Source organism: Pseudorasbora parva, chromosome 20, assembly GCF_024679245.1.
Source record: "Pseudorasbora parva isolate DD20220531a chromosome 20, ASM2467924v1, whole genome shotgun sequence".
Classification (NCBI taxonomy): Eukaryota; Metazoa; Chordata; class Actinopteri; order Cypriniformes; family Gobionidae; genus Pseudorasbora; species Pseudorasbora parva.
In genome coordinates this window covers 15,555,767-15,577,080 of record NC_090191.1, presented here as the reverse complement: position 1 = coordinate 15,577,080, position 21,314 = coordinate 15,555,767, and the positions used below count along the sequence as shown (strand labels likewise).

The window sequence follows — 21,314 nt, the reverse complement described above, 5'->3', positions numbered from 1 at the left end:
TCCTCTAAAAGATTTTCTACATTTAGCTTCAACGAGTGGACTACAAAGCATCACACCGGTAGCAATGCTGCAAAAAAGTATGACTTTAAGGATTGTTGTTTGCATTCCACATATCTTAACAGTAGGCTTCAAGGAGATTGTGGAAGTGCCTTTAGCTCCGACGTAAGTGCTAAAATGTTCCGTAAACCTTAAAGCCCGCAGATTTCAACTACGCAAAACCGTTTGAGAGGAGAGGCGCATCAGAATGGAATGTCGGTTGAGTGCCCATGACTCTTTAAGACTATATTTTCAGGGATCATTTCTATAGTTCTTTGCTTGGAAATGTGTTTTGAAAATGTTTGTCTCCCAACCCACGATGAAGAGTTGTGATGCTCCTTTCAGAGCGTGAACTGGGCACAGAGCGGCGACTTTGTTTGTGAACTCTGTGCTGTTGATGACCGTTCTGTATTGCTTTTTGCAATATTGAAGAAAGGGGTGTGTTCTGAGTGGTGTTTGTTGTTCAAGTCTCATTTGGAGATTATTGTTTTTTGGGGCCTGCATCCCCTATAAAGCAAACTTTGTCCAAATGTGCAGTCAAGTGCTAGGAGTAGGTTGTGTGAGGCAGCAGTTTTGTTCAATCGTCAGCGTGTCCACCTGCTTGTTCTCCAAATATAGAACCACCTACAGGTGTAGCCAGTGATGACTTTATGGACTTCATCATAAAATTGGGAACTCTACTTCTCTCAAGGCTGGATGGTCTTGAGTACAGACTCTTTCAGGATGAGGTGCTGATGCACAGGTTGGCCAAAGAGAAACCGGCTGAAGAGTAAAGGACAGAGTTAGCCTTGCAACGTCTTCTTTACCGTCTTTGCTTTTCTTCTGTTCCGTCTCCCCCCTTTAAGGTGGTCCAGCGTTGAAACAGATGTAGGGAACAAAGCCTCCATGCATACCCCAGCCCTGGAAGAACCTAAGTTCTCGGTTAAATAAAAGATCATTTCTGTTAACCTGGATCCCGTCTCCCTTGTGATTGTGTTTTGTGGCAGATTAAATCTCGCCTCGGCTCTGGGCCCATGTCACAACGTCCTTTGTGTAAAGCGAACATTGTCTCATAAGACACAATACCACATCACTGCGAAAAGTTGACATGTTTGCAGCGATGTGGTATTGCACCTCGGATAATACAGCAGATATACGAAATGAGATTTCATGGGAAAACCGGGCCTGTCACTGGGTAGTTGGGATATCAAAGTCAGCCTGAGCTCTTTTTTCTAAGTGCGCAACCAACATCAAGTTTCTGAAATGTCTACATTAAGAATCGTTAGTGCGTGTGTGGCTTTTTTCCTCTAAAAGATTTTCTACATTTAGCTTCAACGAGTGGACTACAAAGCATCACACCGGTAGCAATGCTGCAAAAAAAGTATGACTTTAAGGATTGTTGTTTGCATTCCACATATCTTAACAGTAGGCTTCAAGGAGATTGTGGAAGTGCCTTTGGCTCCGACGTGAGTGCTAAAATGTTCCGTAAACCTTAAAGCCCGCAGATTTCAACTACGCAAAACCGTTTGAGAGGAGAGGCGCATCAGAATGGAATGTCGGTTGAGTGCCCATGACTCGTTAAGACTATATTTTCAGGGATCATTTCTATAGTTCTTTGCTTGGAAATGTGTTTTGAAAATGTTTGTCTCCCAGCCCACGATGAAGAGTTGTGATGCTCCTTTCAGAGCGTGAACTGGGCACAGAGCGGCGACTTTGTTTGTGAACTCTGTGCTGTTGATGACCGTTCTGTATTGCTTTTTGCAATATTGAAGAAAGGGGTGTGTTCTGAGTGGTGTTTGTTGTTCAAGTCTCATTTGGAGATTATTGTTTTTTTGGGCCTGCATCCCCTATAAAGCAAACTTTGTCCAAATGTGCAGTCCAGTGCTAACGTAGGTTGTGTGAGGCAGCAGTTTTGTTCAATCGTCAGCGTGTCCACCTGCTTGTTCTCCAAATATAGAACCACTCACAGGTGTAGCCAATGATGACTTTATGGACTTCATCATAAATTTGGGAACTCTACTTCTCTCAAGGCTGGATGGTCTTGAGTACAGACTCTTTCAGGATGAGGTGCTGATGCACAGGTTGGCCAAAGAGAACCCGGCTGAAGAGTAAAGGACAGAGTTAGCCTTGCAACGTCTTCTTTACCGTCTTTGCTTTTCTTCTGTTCCGTCTCCCCCCTTTAAGGTGGTCCAGCGTTGAAACAGATGTGGGGAACAAAGCCTCCATGCATACCCCAGCCCTGGAAGAACCCAAGTTCTCGGTTAAATAAAAGATCATTTCTGTTAACCTGGCTCCCGTCTCCCTTGTGATTGTGTTTTGTGGCAGATTAAATCTCGCCTCGGCTCTGGGCCCATGTCACAACGTCCTTTGTGTAAAGCGAACATTGTCTCATAAGACACAATACCACATCACTGTGAAAAGTTGACATGTTTGCAGCGATGTGGTATTGCACCTCGGATAATACAGCAGATATACGAAATGAGATTTCATGGGAAAACCGGGCCTGTCACTGGGTAGTTGGGATATCAAAGTCAGCCTGAGCTCTTTTTTCTAAGTGCGCAACCAACATCAAGTTTCTGAAATGTCTACATTAAGAATCGTTAGTGCGTGTGTGGCTTTTTTCCTCTAAAAGATTTTCTACATTTAGCTTCAACGAGTGGACTACAAAGCATCACACCGGTAGCAATGCTGCAAAAAAGTATGACTTTAAGGATTGTTGTTTGCATTCCACATATCTTAACAGTAGGCTTCAAGGAGATTGTGGAAGTGCCTTTAGCTCCGACGTAAGTGCTAAAATGTTCCGTAAACCTTAAAGCCCGCAGATTTCAACTACGCAAAACCGTTTGAGAGGAGAGGCGCATCAGAATGGAATGTCGGTTGAGTGCCCATGACTCGTTAAGACTATATTTTCAGGGATCATTTCTATAGTTCTTTGCTTGGAAATGTGTTTTGAAAACGTTTGTCTCCCAGCCCACGATGAAGAGTTGTGATGCTCCTTTCAGAGCGTGAACTGGGCACAGAGCGGCGACTTTGTTTGTGAACTCTGTGCTGTTGATGACCGTTCTGTATTGCTTTTTGCAATATTGAAGAAAGGGGTGTGTTCTGAGTGGTGTTTGTTGTTCAAGTCTCATTTGGAGATTATTGTTTTTTGGGGCCTGCATCCCCTATAAAGCAAACTTTGTCCAAATGTGCAGTCAAGTGCTAGGAGTAGGTTGTGTGAGGCAGCAGTTTTGTTCAATCGTCAGCGTGTCCACCTGCTTGTTCTCCAAATATAGAACCACCTACAGGTGTAGCCAGTGATGACTTTATGGACTTCATCATAAAATTGGGAACTCTACTTCTCTCAAGGCTGGATGGTCTTGAGTACAGACTCTTTCAGGATGAGGTGCTGATGCACAGGTTGGCCAAAGAGAAACCGGCTGAAGAGTAAAGGACAGAGTTAGCCTTGCAACGTCTTCTTTACCGTCTTTGCTTTTCTTCTGTTCCGTCTCCCCCCTTTAAGGTGGTCCAGCGTTGAAACAGATGTAGGGAACAAAGCCTCCATGCATACCCCAGCCCTGGAAGAACCTAAGTTCTCGGTTAAATAAAAGATCATTTCTGTTAACCTGGATCCCGTCTCCCTTGTGATTGTGTTTTGTGGCAGATTAAATCTCGCCTCGGCTCTGGGCCCATGTTACAACGTCCTTTGTGTAAAGCGAACATTGTCTCATAAGACACAATACCACATCACTGCGAAAAGTTGACATGTTTGCAGCGATGTGGTATTGCACCTCGGATAATACAGCAGATATACGAAATGAGATTTCATGGGAAAACCGGGCCTGTCACTGGGTAGTTGGGATATCAAAGTCAGCCTGAGCTCTTTTTTCTAAGTGCGCAACCAACATCAAGTTTCTGAAATGTCTACATTAAGAATCGTTAGTGCGTGTGTGGCTTTTTTCCTCTAAAAGATTTTCTACATTTAGCTTCAACGAGTGGACTACAAAGCATCACACCGGTAGCAATGCTGCAAAAAAGTATGACTTTAAGGATTGTTGTTTGCATTCCACATATCTTAACAGTAGGCTTCAAGGAGATTGTGGAAGTGCCTTTAGCTCCGACGTAAGTGCTAAAATGTTCCGTAAACCTTAAAGCCCGCAGATTTCAACTATGCAAAACCGTTTGAGAGGAGAGGCGCATCAGAATGGAATGTCGGTTGAGTGCCCATGACTCTTTAAGACTATATTTTCAGGGATCATTTCTGTAGTTCTTTGCTTGGAAATGTGTTTTGAAAATGTTTGTCTCCCAACCCACGATGAAGAGTTGTGATGCTCCTTTCAGAGCGTGAACTGGGCACAGAGCGGCGACTTTGTTTGTGAACTCTGTGCTGTTGATGACCGTTCTGTATTGCTTTTTGCAATATTGAAGAAAGGGGTGTGTTCTGAGTGGTGTTTGTTGTTTAAGTCTCATTTGGAGATTATTGTTTTTTGGGGCCTGCATCCCCTATAAAGCAAACTTTGTCCAAATGTGCAGTCAAGTGCTAGGAGTAGGTTGTGTGAGGCAGCAGTTTTGTTCAATCGTCAGCGTGTCCACCTGCTTGTTCTCCAAATATAGAACCACCTACAGGTGTAGCCAGTGATGACTTTATGGACTTCATCATAAAATTGGGAACTCTACTTCTCTCAAGGCTGGATGGTCTTGAGTACAGACTCTTTCAGGATGAGGTGCTGATGCACAGGTTGGCCAAAGAGAAACCGGCTGAAGAGTAAAGGACAGAGTTAGCCTTGCAACGTCTTCTTTACCGTCTTTGCTTTTCTTCTGTTCCGTCTCCCCCCTTTAAGGTGGTCCAGCGTTGAAACAGATGTAGGGAACAAAGCCTCCATGCATACCCCAGCCCTGGAAGAACCTAAGTTCTCGGTTAAATAAAAGATCATTTCTGTTAACCTGGATCCCGTCTCCCTTGTGATTGTGTTTTGTGGCAGATTAAATCTCGCCTCGGCTCTGGGCCCATTTCACAACGTCCTTTGTGTAAAGCGAACATTGTCTCATAAGACACAATACCACATCACTGCGAAAAGTTGACATGTTTGCAGCGATGTGGTATTGCACCTCGGATAATACAGCAGATATACGAAATGAGATTTCATGGGAAAACCGGGCCTGTCACTGGGTAGTTGGGATATCAAAGTCAGCCTGAGCTCTTTTTTCTAAGTGCGCAACCAACATCAAGTTTCTGAAATGTCTACATTAAGAATCGTTAGTGCGTGTGTGGCTTTTTTCCTCTAAAAGATTTTCTACATTTAGCTTCAACGAGTGGACTACAAAGCATCACACCGGTAGCAATGCTGCAAAAAAAGTATGACTTTAAGGATTGTTGTTTGCATTCCACATATCTTAACAGTAGGCTTCAAGGAGATTGTGGAAGTGCCTTTGGCTCCGACGTGAGTGCTAAAATGTTCCGTAAACCTTAAAGCCCGCAGATTTCAACTACGCAAAACCGTTTGAGAGGAGAGGCGCATCAGAATGGAATGTCGGTTGAGTGCCCATGACTCGTTAAGACTATATTTTCAGGGATCATTTCTATAGTTCTTTGCTTGGAAATGTGTTTTGAAAATGTTTGTCTCCCAGCCCACGATGAAGAGTTGTGATGCTCCTTTCAGAGCGTGAACTGGGCACAGAGCGGCGACTTTGTTTGTGAACTCTGTGCTGTTGATGACCGTTCTGTATTGCTTTTTGCAATATTGAAGAAAGGGGTGTGTTCTGAGTGGTGTTTGTTGTTCAAGTCTCATTTGGAGATTATTGTTTTTTGGGCCCTGCATCCCCTATAAAGCAAACTTTGTCCAAATGTGCAGTCAAGTGCTAGGAGTAGGTTGTGTGAGGCAGCAGTTTTGTTCAATCGTCAGCGTGTCCACCTGCTTGTTCTCCAAATATAGAACCACCTACAGGTGTAGCCAGTGATGACTTTATGGACTTCATCATAAAATTGGGAACTCTACTTCTCTCAAGGCTGGATGGTCTTGAGTACAGACTCTTTCAGGATGAGGTGCTGATGCACAGGTTGGCCAAAGAGAAACCGGCTGAAGAGTAAAGGACAGAGTTAGTCTTGCAACGTCTTCTTTACCGTCTTTGCTTTTCTTCTGTTCCGTCTCCCCCCTTTAAGGTGGTCCAGCGTTGAAACAGATGTAGGGAACAAAGCCTCCATGCATACCCCAGCCCTGGAAGAACCTAAGTTCTCGGTTAAATAAAAGATCATTTCTGTTAACCTGGATCCCGTCTCCCTTGTGATTGTGTTTTGTGGCAGATTAAATCTCGCCTCGGCTCTGGGCCCATGTCACAACGTCCTTTGTGTAAAGCGAACATTGTCTCATAAGACACAATACCACATCACTGCGAAAAGTTGACATGTTTGCAGCGATGTGGTATTGCACCTCGGATAATACAGCAGATATACGAAATGAGATTTCATGGGAAAACCGGGCCTGTCACTGGGTAGTTGGGATATCAAAGTCAGCATGAGCTTTTTTTTCTAAGTGCGCAACCAACATCATGTTTCTGAAATGTCTACAGTAAGAATCGTTAGTGCGTGTGTGGCTTTTTTCCTCTAAAAGATTTTCTACATTTAGCTTCAACGAGTGGACTACAAAGCATCACACCGGTAGCAATGCTGCAAAAAAGTATGACTTTAAGGATTGTTGTTTGCATTCCACATATCTTAACAGTAGGCTTCAAGGAGATTGTGGAAGTGCCTTTAGCTCCGACGTAAGTGCTAAAATGTTCCGTAAACCTTAAAGCCCGCAGATTTCAACTACGCAAAACCGTTTGAGAGGAGAGGCGCATCAGAATGGAATGTCGGTTGAGTGCCCATGACTCTTTAAGACTATATTTTCAGGGATCATTTCTATAGTTCTTTGCTTGGAAATGTGTTTTGAAAATGTTTGTCTCCCAACCCACGATGAAGAGTTGTGATGCTCCTTTCAGAGCGTGAACTGGGCACAGAGCGGCGACTTTGTTTGTGAACTCTGTGCTGTTGATGACCGTTCTGTATTGCTTTTTGCAATATTGAAGAAAGGGGTGTGTTCTGAGTGGTGTTTGTTGTTCAAGTCTCATTTGGAGATTATTGTTTTTTTGGGCCTGCATCCCCTATAAAGCAAACTTTGTCCAAATGTGCAGTCAAGTGCTAACTTAGGTTGTATGAGGCAGCAGTTTTGTTCAACCGTCAGCGTGTCCACCTGCTTGTTCTCCAAATATAGAACCACTCACAGGTGTAGCCAATGATGACTTTATGGACTTCATCATAAATTTGGGAACTCTACTTCTCTCAAGGCTGGATGGTCTTGAGTACAGACTCTTTCAGGATGAGGTGCTGATGCACAGGTTGGCCAAAGAGAACCCGGCTGAAGAGTAAAGGACAGAGTTAGCCTTGCAACGTCTTCTTTATCGTCTTTGCTTTTCTTCTGTTCCGTCTCCCCCCTTTAAGGTGGTCCAGCGTTGAAACAGATGTAGGGAACAAAGCCTCCATGCATACCCCAGCCCTGGAAGAACCTAAGTTCTCGGTTAAATAAAAGATCATTTCTGTTAACCTGGCTCCCGTCTCCCTTGTGATTGTGTTTTGTGGCAGATTAAATCTCGCCTCGGCTCTGGGCCCATGTCACAACGTCCTTTGTGTAAAGCGAACATTGTCTCATAAGACACAATACCACATCACTGCGAAAAGTTGACATGTTTGCAGCGATGTGGTATTGCACCTCGGATAATACAGCAGATATACGAAATGAGATTTCATGGGAAAACCGGGCCTGTCACTGGGTAGTTGGGATATCAAAGTCAGCCTGAGCTCTTTTTTCTAAGTGCGCAACCAACATCAAGTTTCTGAAATGTCTACATTAAGAATCGTTAGTGCGTGTGTGGCTTTTTTCCTCTAAAAGATTTTCTACATTTAGCTTCAACGAGTGGACTACAAAGCATCACACCGGTAGCAATGCTGCAAAAAAAGTATGACTTTAAGGATTGTTGTTTGCATTCCACATATCTTAACAGTAGGCTTCAAGGAGATTGTGGAAGTGCCTTTGGCTCCTACGTGAGTGCTAAAATGTTCCGTAAACCTTAAAGCCCGCAGATTTCAACTACGCAAAACCGTTTGAGAGGAGAGGCGCATCAGAATGGAATGTCGGTTGAGTGCCCATGACTCGTTAAGACTATATTTTCAGGGATCATTTCTATAGTTCTTTGCTTGGAAATGTGTTTTGAAAATGTTTGTCTCCCAGCCCACGATGAAGAGTTGTGATGCTCCTTTCAGAGCGTGAACTGGGCACAGAGCGGCGACTTTGTTTGTGAACTCTGTGCTGTTGATGACCGTTCTGTATTGCTTTTTGCAATATTGAAGAAAGGGGTGTGTTCTGAGTGGTGTTTGTTGTTCAAGTCTCATTTGGAGATTATTGTTTTTTTGGGCCTGCATCCCCTATAAAGCAAACTTTGTCCAAATGTGCAGTCAAGTGCTAACGCAGGTTGTGTGAGGCAGCAGTTTTGTTCAATCCTCAGCGTGTCCACCTGCTTGTTCTCCAAATATAGAACCACTCACAGGTGTAGCCAATGATGACTTTATGGACTTCATCATAAATTTGGGAACTCTACTTCTCTCAAGGCTGGATGGTCTTGAGTACAGACTCTTTCAGGATGAGGTGCTGATGCACAGGTTGGCCAAAGAGAACCCGGCTGAAGAGTAAAGGACAGAGTTAGCCTTGCAACGTCTTCTTTACCGTCTTTGCTTTTCTTCTGTTCCGTCTCCCCCCTTTAAGGTGGTCCAGCATTGAAACAGATGTGGGGAACAAAGCCTCCATGCATACCCCAGCCCTGGAAGAACCCAAGTTCTCGGTTAAATAAAAGATCATTTCTGTTAACCTGGCTCCCGTCTCCCTTGTGATTGTGTTTTGTGGCAGATTAAATCTCGCCTCGGCTCTGGGCCCATGTCACAACGTCCTTTGTGTAAAGCGAACATTGTCTCATAAGACACAATACCACATCACTGTGAAAAGTTGACATGTTTGCAGCGATGTGGTATTGCACCTCGGATAATACAGCAGATATACGAAATGAGATTTCATGGGAAAACCGGGCCTGTCACTGGGTAGTTGGGATATCAAAGTCAGCCTGAGCTCTTTTTTCTAAGTGCGCAACCAACATCAAGTTTCTGAAATGTCTACATTAAGAATCGTTAGTGCGTGTGTGGCTTTTTTCCTCTAAAAGATTTTCTACATTTAGCTTCAACGAGTGGACTACAAAGCATCACACCGGTAGCAATGCTGCAAAAAAAGTATGACTTTAAGGATTGTTGTTTGCATTCCACATATCTTAACAGTAGGCTTCAAGGAGATTGTGGAAGTGCCTTTGGCTCCTACGTGAGTGCTAAAATGTTCCGTAAACCTTAAAGCCCGCAGATTTCAACTACGCAAAACCGTTTGAAAGGAGAGGCGCATCAGAATGGAATGTCGGTTGAGTGCCCATGACTCGTTAAGACTATATTTTCAGGGATCATTTCTATAGTTCTTTGCTTGGAAATGTGTTTTGAAAATGTTTGTCTCCCAGCCCACGATGAAGAGTTGTGATGCTCCTTTCAGAGCGTGAACTGGGCACAGAGCGGCGACTTTGTTTGTGAACTCTGTGCTGTTGATGACCGTTCTGTATTGCTTTTTGCAATATTGAAGAAAGGGGTGTGTTCTGAGTGGTGTTTGTTGTTCAAGTCTCATTTGGAGATTATTGTTTTTTGGGGCCTGCATCCCCTATAAAGCAAACTTTGTCCAAATGTGCAGTCAAGTGCTAGGAGTAGGTTGTGTGAGGCAGCAGTTTTGTTCAATCGTCAGCGTGTCCACCTGCTTGTTCTCCAAATATAGAACCACCTACAGGTGTAGCCAGTGATGACTTTTTGGACTTCATCATAAAATTGGGAACTCTACTTCTCTCAAGGCTGGATGGTCTTGAGTACAGACTCTTTCAGGATGAGGTGCTGATGCACAGGTTGGCCAAAGAGAAACCGGCTGAAGAGTAAAGGACAGAGTTAGCCTTGCAACGTCTTCTTTACCGTCTTTGCTTTTCTTCTGTTCCGTCTCCCCCCTTTAAGGTGGTCCAGCGTTGAAACAGATGTAGGGAACAAAGCCTCCATGCATACCCCAGCCCTGGAAGAACCTAAGTTCTCGGTTAAATAAAAGATCATTTCTGTTAACCTGGATCCCGTCTCCCTTGTGATTGTGTTTTGTGGCAGATTAAATCTCACCTCGGCTCTGGGCCCATGTCACAACGTCCTTTGTGTAAAGCGAACATTGTCTCATAAGACACAATACCACATCACTGCGAAAAGTTGACATGTTTGCAGCGATGTGGTATTGCACCTCGGATAATACAGCAGATATATGAAATGAGATTTCATGGGAAAACCGGGCCTGTCACTGGGTAGTTGGGATATCAAAGTCAGCCTGAGCTCTTTTTTCTAAGTGCGCAACCAACATCAAGTTTCTGAAATGTCTACATTAAGAATCGTTAGTGCGTGTGTGGCTTTTTTCCTCTAAAAGATTTTCTACATTTAGCTTCAACGAGTGGACTACAAAGCATCACACCGGTAGCAATGCTGCAAAAAAGTATGACTTTAAGGATTGTTGTTTGCATTCCACATATCTTAACAGTAGGCTTCAAGGAGATTGTGGAAGTGCCTTTAGCTCCGACGTAAGTGCTAAAATGTTCCGTAAACCTTAAAGCCCGCAAATTTCAACTACGCAAAACCGTTTGAGAGGAGAGGCGCATCAGAATGGAATGTCGGTTGAGTGCCCATGACTCGTTAAGACTATATTTTCAGGGATCATTTCTATAGTTCTTTGCTTGGAAATGTGTTTTGAAAATGTTTGTCTCCCAGCCCACGATGAAGAGTTGTGATGCTCCTTTCAGAGCGTGAACTGGGCACAGAGCGGCGACTTTGTTTGTGAACTCTGTGCTGTTGATGACCGTTCTGTATTGCTTTTTGCAATATTGAAGAAAGGGGTGTGTTCTGAGTGGTGTTTGTTGTTCAAGTCTCATTTGGAGATTATTGTTTTTTGGGGCCTGCATCCCCTATAAAGCAAACTTTGTCCAAATGTGCAGTCAAGTGCTAACGCAGGTTGTGTGAGGCAGCAGTTTTGTTCAATCCTCAGCGTGTCCACCTGCTTGTTCTCCAAATATAGAACCACTCACAGGTGTAGCCAATGATGACTTTATGGACTTCATCATAAATTTGGGAACTCTACTTCTCTCAAGGCTGGATGGTCTTGAGTACAGACTCTTTCAGGATGAGGTGCTGATGCACAGGTTGGCCAAAGAGAACTCGGCTGAAGAGTAAAGGACAGAGTTAGCCTTGCAACGTCTTCTTTACCGTCTTTGCTTTTCTTCTGTTCCGTCTCCCCCCTTTAAGGTGGTCCAGCATTGAAACAGATGTGGGGAACAAAGCCTCCATGCATACCCCAGCCCTGGAAGAACCCAAGTTCTCGGTTAAATAAAAGATCATTTCTGTTAACCTGGCTCCCGTCTCCCTTGTGATTGTGTTTTGTGGCAGATTAAATCTCGCCTCGGCTCTGGGCCCATGTCACAACGTCCTTTGTGTAAAGCGAACATTGTCTCATAAGACACAATACCACATCACTGTGAAAAGTTGACATGTTTGCAGCGATGTGGTATTGCACCTCGGATAATACAGCAGATATACGAAATGAGATTTCATGGGAAAACCGGGCCTGTCACTGGGTAGTTGGGATATCAAAGTCAGCCTGAGCTCTTTTTTCTAAGTGCGCAACCAACATCAAGTTTCTGAAATGTCTACATTAAGAATCGTTAGTGCGTGTGTGGCTTTTTTCCTCTAAAAGATTTTCTACATTTAGCTTCAACGAGTGGACTACAAAGCATCACACCGGTAGCAATGCTGCAAAAAAAGTATGACTTTAAGGATTGTTGTTTGCATTCCACATATCTTAACAGTAGGCTTCAAGGAGATTGTGGAAGTGCCTTTGGCTCCTACGTGAGTGCTAAAATGTTCCGTAAACCTTAAAGCCCGCAGATTTCAACTACGCAAAACCGTTTGAGAGGAGAGGCGCATCAGAATGGAATGTCGGTTGAGTGCCCATGACTCGTTAAGACTATATTTTCAGGGATCATTTCTATAGTTCTTTGCTTGGAAATGTGTTTTGAAAATGTTTGTCTCCCAGCCCACGATGAAGAGTTGTGATGCTCCTTTCAGAGCGTGAACTGGGCACAGAGCGGCGACTTTGTTTGTGAACTCTGTGCTGTTGATGACCGTTCTGTATTGCTTTTTGCAATATTGAAGAAAGGGGTGTGTTCTGAGTGGTGTTTGTTGTTCAAGTCTCATTTGGAGATTATTGTTTTTTGGGGCCTGCATCCCCTATAAAGCAAACTTTGTCCAAATGTGCAGTCAAGTGCTAGGAGTAGGTTGTGTGAGGCAGCAGTTTTGTTCAATCGTCAGCGTGTCCACCTGCTTGTTCTCCAAATATAGAACCACCTACAGGTGTAGCCAGTGATGACTTTTTGGACTTCATCATAAAATTGGGAACTCTACTTCTCTCAAGGCTGGATGGTCTTGAGTACAGACTCTTTCAGGATGAGGTGCTGATGCACAGGTTGGCCAAAGAGAAACCGGCTGAAGAGTAAAGGACAGAGTTAGCCTTGCAACGTCTTCTTTACCGTCTTTGCTTTTCTTCTGTTCCGTCTCCCCCCTTTAAGGTGGTCCAGCGTTGAAACAGATGTAGGGAACAAAGCCTCCATGCATACCCCAGCCCTGGAAGAACCTAAGTTCTCGGTTAAATAAAAGATCATTTCTGTTAACCTGGATCCCGTCTCCCTTGTGATTGTGTTTTGTGGCAGATTAAATCTCACCTCGGCTCTGGGCCCATGTCACAACGTCCTTTGTGTAAAGCGAACATTGTCTCATAAGACACAATACCACATCACTGCGAAAAGTTGACATGTTTGCAGCGATGTGGTATTGCACCTCGGATAATACAGCAGATATACGAAATGAGATTTCATGGGAAAACCGGGCCTGTCACTGGGTAGTTGGGATATCAAAGTCAGCCTGAGCTCTTTTTTCTAAGTGCGCAACCAACATCAAGTTTCTGAAATGTCTACATTAAGAATCGTTAGTGCGTGTGTGGCTTTTTTCCTCTAAAAGATTTTCTACATTTAGCTTCAACGAGTGGACTACAAAGCATCACACCGGTAGCAATGCTGCAAAAAAGTATGACTTTAAGGATTGTTGTTTGCATTCCACATATCTTAACAGTAGGCTTCAAGGAGATTGTGGAAGTGCCTTTAGCTCCGACGTAAGTGCTAAAATGTTCCGTAAACCTTAAAGCCCGCAAATTTCAACTACGCAAAACCGTTTGAGAGGAGAGGCGCATCAGAATGGAATGTCGGTTGAGTGCCCATGACTCGTTAAGACTATATTTTCAGGGATCATTTCTATAGTTCTTTGCTTGGAAATGTGTTTTGAAAATGTTTGTCTCCCAGCCCACGATGAAGAGTTGTGATGCTCCTTTCAGAGCGTGAACTGGGCACAGAGCGGCGACTTTGTTTGTGAACTCTGTGCTGTTGATGACCGTTCTGTATTGCTTTTTGCAATATTGAAGAAAGGGGTGTGTTCTGAGTGGTGTTTGTTGTTCAAGTCTCATTTGGAGATTATTGTTTTTTTGGGCCTGCATCACCTATAAAGCAAACTTTGTCCAAATGTGCAGTCAAGTGCTAACGCAGGTTGTGTGAGGCAGCAGTTTTGTTCAATCCTCAGCGGGTCCACCTGCTTGTTCTCCAAATATAGAACCACTCACAGGTGTAGCCAATGATGACTTTATGGACTTCATCATAAATTTGGGAACTCTACTTCTCTCAAGGCTGGATGGTCTTGAGTACAGACTCTTTCAGGATGAGGTGCTGATGCACAGGTTGGCCAAAGAGAACCCGGCTGAAGAGTAAAGGACAGAGTTAGCCTTGCAACGTCTTCTTTACCGTCTTTGCTTTTCTTCTGTTCCGTCTCCCCCCTTTAAGGTGGTCCAGCGTTGAAACAGATGTGGGGAACAAAGCCTCCATGCATACCCCAGCCCTGGAAGAACCCAAGTTCTCGGTTAAATAAAAGATCATTTCTGTTAACCTGGCTCCCGTCTCCCTTGTGATTGTGTTTTGTGGCAGATTAAATCTCGCCTCGGCTCTGGGCCCATGTCACAACGTCCTTTGTGTAAAGCGAACATTGTCTCATAAGACACAATACCACATCACTGTGAAAAGTTGACATGTTTGCAGCGATGTGGTATTGCACCTCGGATAATACAGCAGATATACGAAATGAGATTTCATGGGAAAACCGGGCCTGTCACTGGGTAGTTGGGATATCAAAGTCAGCCTGAGCTCTTTTTTCTAAGTGCGCAACCAACATCAAGTTTCTGAAATGTCTACATTAAGAATCGTTAGTGCGTGTGTGGCTTTTTTCCTCTAAAAGATTTTCTACATTTAGCTTCAACGAGTGGACTACAAAGCATCACACCGGTAGCAATGCTGCAAAAAAAGTATGACTTTAAGGATTGTTGTTTGCATTCCACATATCTTAACAGTAGGCTTCAAGGAGATTGTGGAAGTGCCTTTGGCTCCTACGTGAGTGCTAAAATGTTCCGTAAACCTTAAAGCCCGCAGATTTCAACTACGCAAAACCGTTTGAGAGGAGAGGCGCATCAGAATGGAATGTCGGTTGAGTGCCCATGACTCGTTAAGACTATATTTTCAGGAATCATTTCTATAGTTCTTTGCTTGGAAATGTGTTTTGAAAATGTTTGTCTCCCAGCCCACGATGAAGAGTTGTGATGCTCCTTTCAGAGCGTGAACTGGGCACAGAGCGGCGACTTTGTTTGTGAACTCTGTGCTGTTGATGACCGTTCTGTATTGCTTTTTGCAATATTGAAGAAAGGGGTGTGTTCTGAGTGGTGTTTGTTGTTCAAGTCTCATTTGGAGATTATTGTTTTTTGGGGCCTGCATCCCCTATAAAGCAAACGTTGTCCAAATGTGCAGTCAAGTGCTAGGAGTAGGTTGTGTGAGGCAGCAGTTTTGTTCAATCGTCAGCGTGTCCACCTGCTTGTTCTCCAAATATAGAATCACCTACAGGTGTAGCCAGTGATGACTTTTTGGACTTCATCATAAAATTGGGAACTCTACTTCTCTCAAGGCTGGATGGTCTTGAGTACAGACTCTTTCAGGATGAGGTGCTGATGCACAGGTTGGCCAAAGAGAAACCGGCTGAAGAGTAAAGGACAGAGTTAGCCTTGCAACGTCTTCTTTACCGTCTTTGCTTTTCTTCTGTTCCGTCTCCCCCCTTTAAGGTGGTCCAGCGTTGAAACAGATGTAGGGAACAAAGCCTCCATGCATACCCCAGCCCTGGAAGAACCTAAGTTCTCGGTTAAATAAAAGATCATTTCTGTTAACCTGGATCCCGTCTCCCTTGTGATTGTGTTTTGTGGCAGATTAAATCTCGCCTCGGCTCTGGGCCCATGTCACAACGTCCTTTGTGTAAAGCGAACATTGTCTCATAAGACACAATACCACATCACTGCGAAAAGTTGACATGTTTGCAGCGATGTGGTATTGCACCTCGGATAATACAGCAGATATACGAAATGAGATTTCATGGGAAAACCGGGCCTGTCACTGGGTAGTTGGGATATCAAAGTCAGCCTGAGCTCTTTTTTCTAAGTGCGCAACCAACATCAAGTTTCTGAAATGTCTACATTAAGAATCGTTAGTGCGTGTGTGGCTTTTTTCCTCTAAAAGATTTTCTACATTTAGCTTCAACGAGTGGACTACAAAGCATCACACCGGTAGCAATGCTGCAAAAAAGTATGACTTTAAGGATTGTTGTTTGCATTCCACATATCTTAACAGTAGGCTTCAAGGAGATTGTGGAAGTGCCTTTAGCTCCGACGTAAGTGCTAAAATGTTCCGTAAACCTTAAAGCCCGCAAATTTCAACTACGCAAAACCGTTTGAGAGGAGAGGCGCATCAGAATGGAATGTCGGTTGAGTGCCCATGACTCGTTAAGACTATATTTTCAGGGATCATTTCTATAGTTCTTTGCTTGGAAATGTGTTTTGAAAATGTTTGTCTCCCAACCCACGATGAAGAGTTGTGATGCTCCTTTCAGAGCGTGAACTGGGCACAGAGCGGCGACTTTGTTTGTGAACTCTGTGCTGTTGATGACCGTTCTGTATTGCTTTTTGCAATATTGAAGAAAGGGGTGTGTTCTGAGTGGTGTTTGTTGTTCAAGTCTCATTTGGAGATTATTGTTTTTTTGGGCCTGCATCCCCTATAAAGCAAACTTTGTCCAAATGTGCAGTCAAGTGCTAGGAGTAGGTTGTGTGAGGCAGCAGTTTTGTTCAATCGTCAGCGTGTCCACCTGCTTGTTCTCCAAATATAGAACCACCTACAGGTGTAGCCAGTGATGACTTTATGGACTTCATCATAAAATTGGGAACTCTACTTCTCTCAAGGCTGGATGGTCTTGAGTACAGACTCTTTCAGGATGAGGTGCTGATGCACAGGTTGGCCAAAGAGAAAACGGCTGAAGAGTAAAGGACAGAGTTAGCCTTGCAACGTCTTCTTTACCGTCTTTGCTTTTCTTCTGTTCCGTCTCCCCCCTTTAAGGTGGTCCAGCGTTGAAACAGATGTAGGGAACAAAGCCTCCATGCATACCCCAGCCCTGGAAGAACCTAAGTTCTCGGTTAAATAAAAGATCATTTCTGTTAACCTGGATCCCGTCTCCCTTGTGATTGTGTTTTGTGGCAGATTAAATCTCGCCTCGGCTCTGGGCCCATGTCACAACGTCCTTTGTGTAAAGCGAACATTGTCTCATAAGACACAATACCACATCACTGCGAAAAGTTGACATGTTTGCAGCGATGTGGTATTGCACCTCGGATAATACAGCAGATATACGAAATGAGATTTCATGGGAAAACCGGGCCTGTCACTGGGTAGTTGGGATATCAAAGTCAGCCTGAGCTCTTTTTTCTAAGTGCGCAACCATTATCAAGTTTCTGAAATGTCTACATTAAGAATCGTTAGTGCGTGTGTGGCTTTTTTCCTCTAAAAGATTTTCTACATTTAGCTTCAACGAGTGGACTACAAAGCATCACACCGGTAGCAATGCTGCAAAAAAGTATGACTTTAAGGATTGTTGTTTGCATTCCACATATCTTAACAGTAGGCTTCAAGGAGATTGTGGAAGTGCCTTTAGCTCCGACGTAAGTGCTAAAATGTTCCGTAAACCTTAAAGCCCGCAGATTTCAACTACGCAAAACCGTTTGAGAGGAGAGGCGCATCAGAATGGAATGTCGGTTGAGTGCCCATGACACTTTAAGACTGTATTTTCAGGGATCATTTCTATAGTTCTTTGCTTGGAAATGTGTTTTGAAAATGTTTGTCTCCCAACCCACGATGAAGAGTTGTGATGCTCCTTTCAGAGCGTGAACTGGGCACAGAGCGGCGACTTTGTTTGTGAACTCTGTGCTGTTGATGACCGTTCTGTATTGCTTTTTGCAATATTGAAGAAAGGGGTGTGTTCTGAGTGGTGTTTGTTGTTCAAGTCTCATTTGGAGATTATTGTTTTTTTGGGCCTGCATCCCCTATAAAGCAAACTTTGTCCAAATGTGCAGTCAAGTGCTAACTTAGGTTGTATGAGGCAGCAGTTTTGTTCAATCGTCAGCGTGTCCACCTGCTTGTTCTCCAAATATAGAACCACTCACAGGTGTAGCCAATGATGACTTTATGGACTTCATCATAAATTTGGGAACTCTACTTCTCTCAAGGCTGGATGGTCTTGAGTACAGACTCTTTCAGGATGAGGTGCTGATGCACAGGTTGGCCAAAGAGAACCCGGCTGAAGAGTAAAGGACAGAGTTAGCCTTGCAACGTCTTCTTTATCGTCTTTGCTTTTCTTCTGTTCCGTCTCCCCCCTTTAAGGTGGTCCAGCGTTGAAACAGATGTGGGGAACAAAGCCTCCATGCATACCCCAGCCCTGGAAGAACCTAAGTTCTCGGTTAAATAAAAGATAATTTCTGTTAACCTGGCTCCCGTCTCCCTTGTGATTGTGTTTTGTGGCAGATTAAATCTCGCCTCGGCTCTGGGCCCATGTCACAACGTCCTTTGTGTAAAGCGAACATTGTCTCATAAGACACAATACCACATCACTGCGAAAAGTTGACATGTTTGCAGCGATGTGGTATTGCACCTCGGATAATACAGCAGATATACGAAATGAGATTTCATGGGAAAACCTGGCCTGTCACTGGGTAGTTGGGATATCAAAGTCAGCCTGAGCTCTTTTTTCTAAGTGCGCAACCAACATCAAGTTTCTGGAATGTCTACATTAAGAATCGTTAGTGCGTGTGTGGCTTTTTTCCTCTAAAAGATTTTCTACATTTAGCTTCAACGAGTGGACTACAAAGCATCACACCGGTAGCAATGCTGCAAAAAAGTATGACTTTAAGGATTGTTGTTTGCATTCCACATATCTTAACAGTAGGCTTCAAGGAGATTGTGGAAGTGCCTTTAGCTCCGACGTAAGTGCTAAAATGTTCCGTAAACCTTAAAGCCCGCAGATTTCAACTACGCAAAACCGTTTGAGAGGAGAGGCGCATCAGAATGGAATGTCGGTTGAGTGCCCATGACTCTTTAAGACTATATTTTCAGGGATCATTTCTATAGTTCTTTGCTTGGAAATGTGTTTTGAAAATGTTTGTCTCCCAACCCACAATGAAGAGTTGTGATGCTCCTTTCAGAGCGTGAACTGGGCACAGAGCGGTGACTTTGTTTGTGAACTCTGTGCTGTTGATGACCGTTCTGTATTGCTTTTTGCAATATTGAAGAAAGGGGTGTGTTCTGAGTGGTGTTTGTTGTTCAAGTCTCATTTGGAGATTATTGTTTTTTTGGGCCTGCATCCCCTATAAAGCAAACGTTGTCCAAATGTGCAGTCAAGTGCTAACGCAGGTTGTGTGAGGCAGCAGTTTTGTTCAATCCTCAGCGTGTCCACCTGCTTGTTCTCCAAATATAGAACCACTCACAGGTGTAGCCAATGATGACTTTATGGACTTCATCATAAATTTGGGAACTCTACTTCTCTCAAGGCTGGATGGTCTTGAGTACAGACTCTTTCAGGATGAGGTGCTGATGCACAGGTTGGCCAAAGAGAACCCGGCTGAAGAGTAAAGGACAGAGTTAGCCTTGCAACGTCTTCTTTACCGTCTTTGCTTTTCTTCTGTTCCGTCTCCCCCCTTTAAGGTGGTCCAGCGTTGAAACAGATGTGGGGAACAAAGCCTCCATGCATACCCCAGCCCTGGAAGAACCCAAGTTCTCGGTTAAATAAAAGATAATTTCTGTTAACCTGGCTCCCGTCTCCCTTGTGATTGTGTTTTGTGGCAGATTAAATCTCGCCTCGGCTCTGGGCCCATGTCACAACGTCCTTTGTGTAAAGCGAACATTGTCTCATAAGACACAATACCACATCACTGTGAAAAGTTGACATGTTTGCAGCGATGTGGTATTGCACCTCGGATAATACAGCAGATACACGAAATGAGATTTCATGGGAAAACCGGGCCTGTCACTGGGTAGTTGGGATATCAAAGTCAGCCTGAGCTCTTTTTTCTAAGTGCGCAACCAACATCAAGTTTCTGAATTGTCTACATTAAGAATCGTTAGTGCGTGTGTGGCTTTTTTCCTCTAAAAGATTTTCTACATTTAGCTTCAACGAGTGGACTACAAAGCATCACACCGGTAGCAATGCTGCAAAAAAAGTATGACTTTAAGGATTGTTGTTTGCATTCCACATATCTTAACAGTAGGCTTCAAGGAGATTGTGGAAGTGCCTTTGGCTCCTACGTGAGTGCTAAAATGTTCCGTAAACCTTAAAGCCCGCAGATTTCAACTACGCAAAACCGTTTGAGAGGAGAGGCGCATCAGAATGGAATGTCGGTTGAGTGCCCATGACTCGTTAAGACTATATTTTCAGGGATCATTTCTATAGTTCTTTGCTTGGAAATGTGTTTTGAAAATGTTTGTCTCCCAGCCCACGATGAAGAGTTGTGATGCTCCTTTCAGAGCGTGAACTGGGCACAGAGCGGCGACTTTGTGAACTCTGTGCTGTTGATGACCGTTCTGTATTGCTTTTTGCAATATTGAAGAAAGGGGTGTGTTCTGAGTGGTGTTTGTTGTTCAAGTCTCATTTGGAGATTATTGTTTTTTTGGGCCTGCATCCCCTATAAAGCAAACTTTGTCCAAATGTGCAGTCAAGTGCTAACGCAGGTTGTGTGAGGCAGCAGTTTTGTTCAATCCTCAGCGTGTCCACCTGCTTGTTCTCCAAATATAGAACCACTCACAGGTGTAGCCAATGATGACTTTATGGACTTCATCATAAATTTGGGAACTCTACTTCTCTCAAGGCTGGATGGTCTTGAGTACAGACTCTTTCAGGATGAGGTGCTGATGCACAGGTTGGCCAAAGAGAACCCGGCTGAAGAGTAAAGGACAGAGTTAGCCTTGCAACGTCTTCTTTACCGTCTTTGCTTTTCTTCTGTTCCGTCTCCCCCCTTTAAGGTCGTCCAGCGTTGAAACAGATGTGGGGAACAAAGCCTCCATGCATACCCCAGCCCTGGAAGAACCCAAGTTCTCGGTTAAATAAAAGATCATTTCTGTTAACCTGGCTCCCGTCTCCCTTGTGATTGTGTTTTGTGGCAGATTAAATCTCGCCTCGGCTCTGGGCCCATGTCACAACGTCCTTTGTGTAAAGCGAACATTGTCTCATAAGACACAATACCACATCACTGTGAAAAGTTGACATGTTTGCAGCGATGTGGTATTGCACCTCGGATAATACAGCAGATATACGAAATGAGATTTCATGGGAAAACCGGGCCTGTCACTGGGTAGTTGGGATATCAAAGTCAGCCTGAGCTCTTTTTTCTAAGTGCGCAACCAACATCAAGTTTCTGAAATGTCTACATTAAGAATCGTTAGTGCGTGTGTGGCTTTTTTCCTCTAAAAGATTTTCTACATTTAGCTTCAACGAGTGGACTACAAAGCATCACACCGGTAGCAATGCTGCAAAAAAAGTATGACTTTAAGGATTGTTGTTTGCATTCCACATATCTTAACAGTAGGCTTCAAGGAGATTGTGGAAGTGCCTTTGGCTCCTACGTGAGTGCTAAAATGTTCCGTAAACCTTAAAGCCCGCAGATTTCAACTACGCAAAACCGTTTGAGAGG

The 21,314-nt window shown here is 43.9% G+C and overlaps 16 non-coding genes across 16 annotated transcripts; all 16 read left to right on the top strand.

Annotated features, from left to right (window-relative positions):
• The first annotated feature begins 276 nt into the window (after positions 1 to 276).
• On the top strand, positions 277 to 490 carry LOC137050010 (small nucleolar RNA U3). The gene has a single exon (XR_010899775.1). It is a non-coding gene; the product is annotated as a small nucleolar RNA U3 (small nucleolar RNA).
• Positions 491 to 1,595: 1,105 nt separating this feature from the next.
• Positions 1,596 to 1,809, top strand: LOC137050060 (small nucleolar RNA U3). Its single transcript, XR_010899820.1, has one exon. It is a non-coding gene; the product is annotated as a small nucleolar RNA U3 (small nucleolar RNA).
• Positions 1,810 to 2,912: 1,103 nt separating this feature from the next.
• On the top strand, positions 2,913 to 3,126 carry LOC137050030 (small nucleolar RNA U3). The gene has a single exon (XR_010899792.1). It is a non-coding gene; the product is annotated as a small nucleolar RNA U3 (small nucleolar RNA).
• A 1,104-nt stretch (positions 3,127 to 4,230) lies between these two features.
• Positions 4,231 to 4,444, top strand: LOC137049993 (small nucleolar RNA U3). Its single transcript, XR_010899759.1, has one exon. It is a non-coding gene; the product is annotated as a small nucleolar RNA U3 (small nucleolar RNA).
• A 1,105-nt stretch (positions 4,445 to 5,549) lies between these two features.
• Positions 5,550 to 5,763, top strand: LOC137050059 (small nucleolar RNA U3). Its single transcript, XR_010899819.1, has one exon. It is a non-coding gene; the product is annotated as a small nucleolar RNA U3 (small nucleolar RNA).
• A 1,104-nt stretch (positions 5,764 to 6,867) lies between these two features.
• On the top strand, positions 6,868 to 7,081 carry LOC137050009 (small nucleolar RNA U3). Its single transcript, XR_010899774.1, has one exon. It is a non-coding gene; the product is annotated as a small nucleolar RNA U3 (small nucleolar RNA).
• Positions 7,082 to 8,185: 1,104 nt separating this feature from the next.
• LOC137050058 (small nucleolar RNA U3) lies at positions 8,186 to 8,399 on the top strand. The gene has a single exon (XR_010899818.1). It is a non-coding gene; the product is annotated as a small nucleolar RNA U3 (small nucleolar RNA).
• A 1,104-nt stretch (positions 8,400 to 9,503) lies between these two features.
• LOC137050057 (small nucleolar RNA U3) lies at positions 9,504 to 9,717 on the top strand. The gene has a single exon (XR_010899817.1). It is a non-coding gene; the product is annotated as a small nucleolar RNA U3 (small nucleolar RNA).
• A 1,104-nt stretch (positions 9,718 to 10,821) lies between these two features.
• On the top strand, positions 10,822 to 11,035 carry LOC137050056 (small nucleolar RNA U3). The gene has a single exon (XR_010899816.1). It is a non-coding gene; the product is annotated as a small nucleolar RNA U3 (small nucleolar RNA).
• A 1,104-nt stretch (positions 11,036 to 12,139) lies between these two features.
• Positions 12,140 to 12,353, top strand: LOC137050055 (small nucleolar RNA U3). Its single transcript, XR_010899815.1, has one exon. It is a non-coding gene; the product is annotated as a small nucleolar RNA U3 (small nucleolar RNA).
• A 1,104-nt stretch (positions 12,354 to 13,457) lies between these two features.
• On the top strand, positions 13,458 to 13,671 carry LOC137050054 (small nucleolar RNA U3). The gene has a single exon (XR_010899814.1). It is a non-coding gene; the product is annotated as a small nucleolar RNA U3 (small nucleolar RNA).
• Positions 13,672 to 14,775: 1,104 nt separating this feature from the next.
• Positions 14,776 to 14,989, top strand: LOC137050036 (small nucleolar RNA U3). The gene has a single exon (XR_010899797.1). It is a non-coding gene; the product is annotated as a small nucleolar RNA U3 (small nucleolar RNA).
• Positions 14,990 to 16,093: 1,104 nt separating this feature from the next.
• Positions 16,094 to 16,307, top strand: LOC137050008 (small nucleolar RNA U3). The gene has a single exon (XR_010899773.1). It is a non-coding gene; the product is annotated as a small nucleolar RNA U3 (small nucleolar RNA).
• Positions 16,308 to 17,411: 1,104 nt separating this feature from the next.
• On the top strand, positions 17,412 to 17,625 carry LOC137049991 (small nucleolar RNA U3). Its single transcript, XR_010899757.1, has one exon. It is a non-coding gene; the product is annotated as a small nucleolar RNA U3 (small nucleolar RNA).
• A 1,103-nt stretch (positions 17,626 to 18,728) lies between these two features.
• On the top strand, positions 18,729 to 18,942 carry LOC137050091 (small nucleolar RNA U3). Its single transcript, XR_010899849.1, has one exon. It is a non-coding gene; the product is annotated as a small nucleolar RNA U3 (small nucleolar RNA).
• Positions 18,943 to 20,046: 1,104 nt separating this feature from the next.
• Positions 20,047 to 20,256, top strand: LOC137050111 (small nucleolar RNA U3). The gene has a single exon (XR_010899867.1). It is a non-coding gene; the product is annotated as a small nucleolar RNA U3 (small nucleolar RNA).
• Positions 20,257 to 21,314: the final 1,058 nt, after the last annotated feature.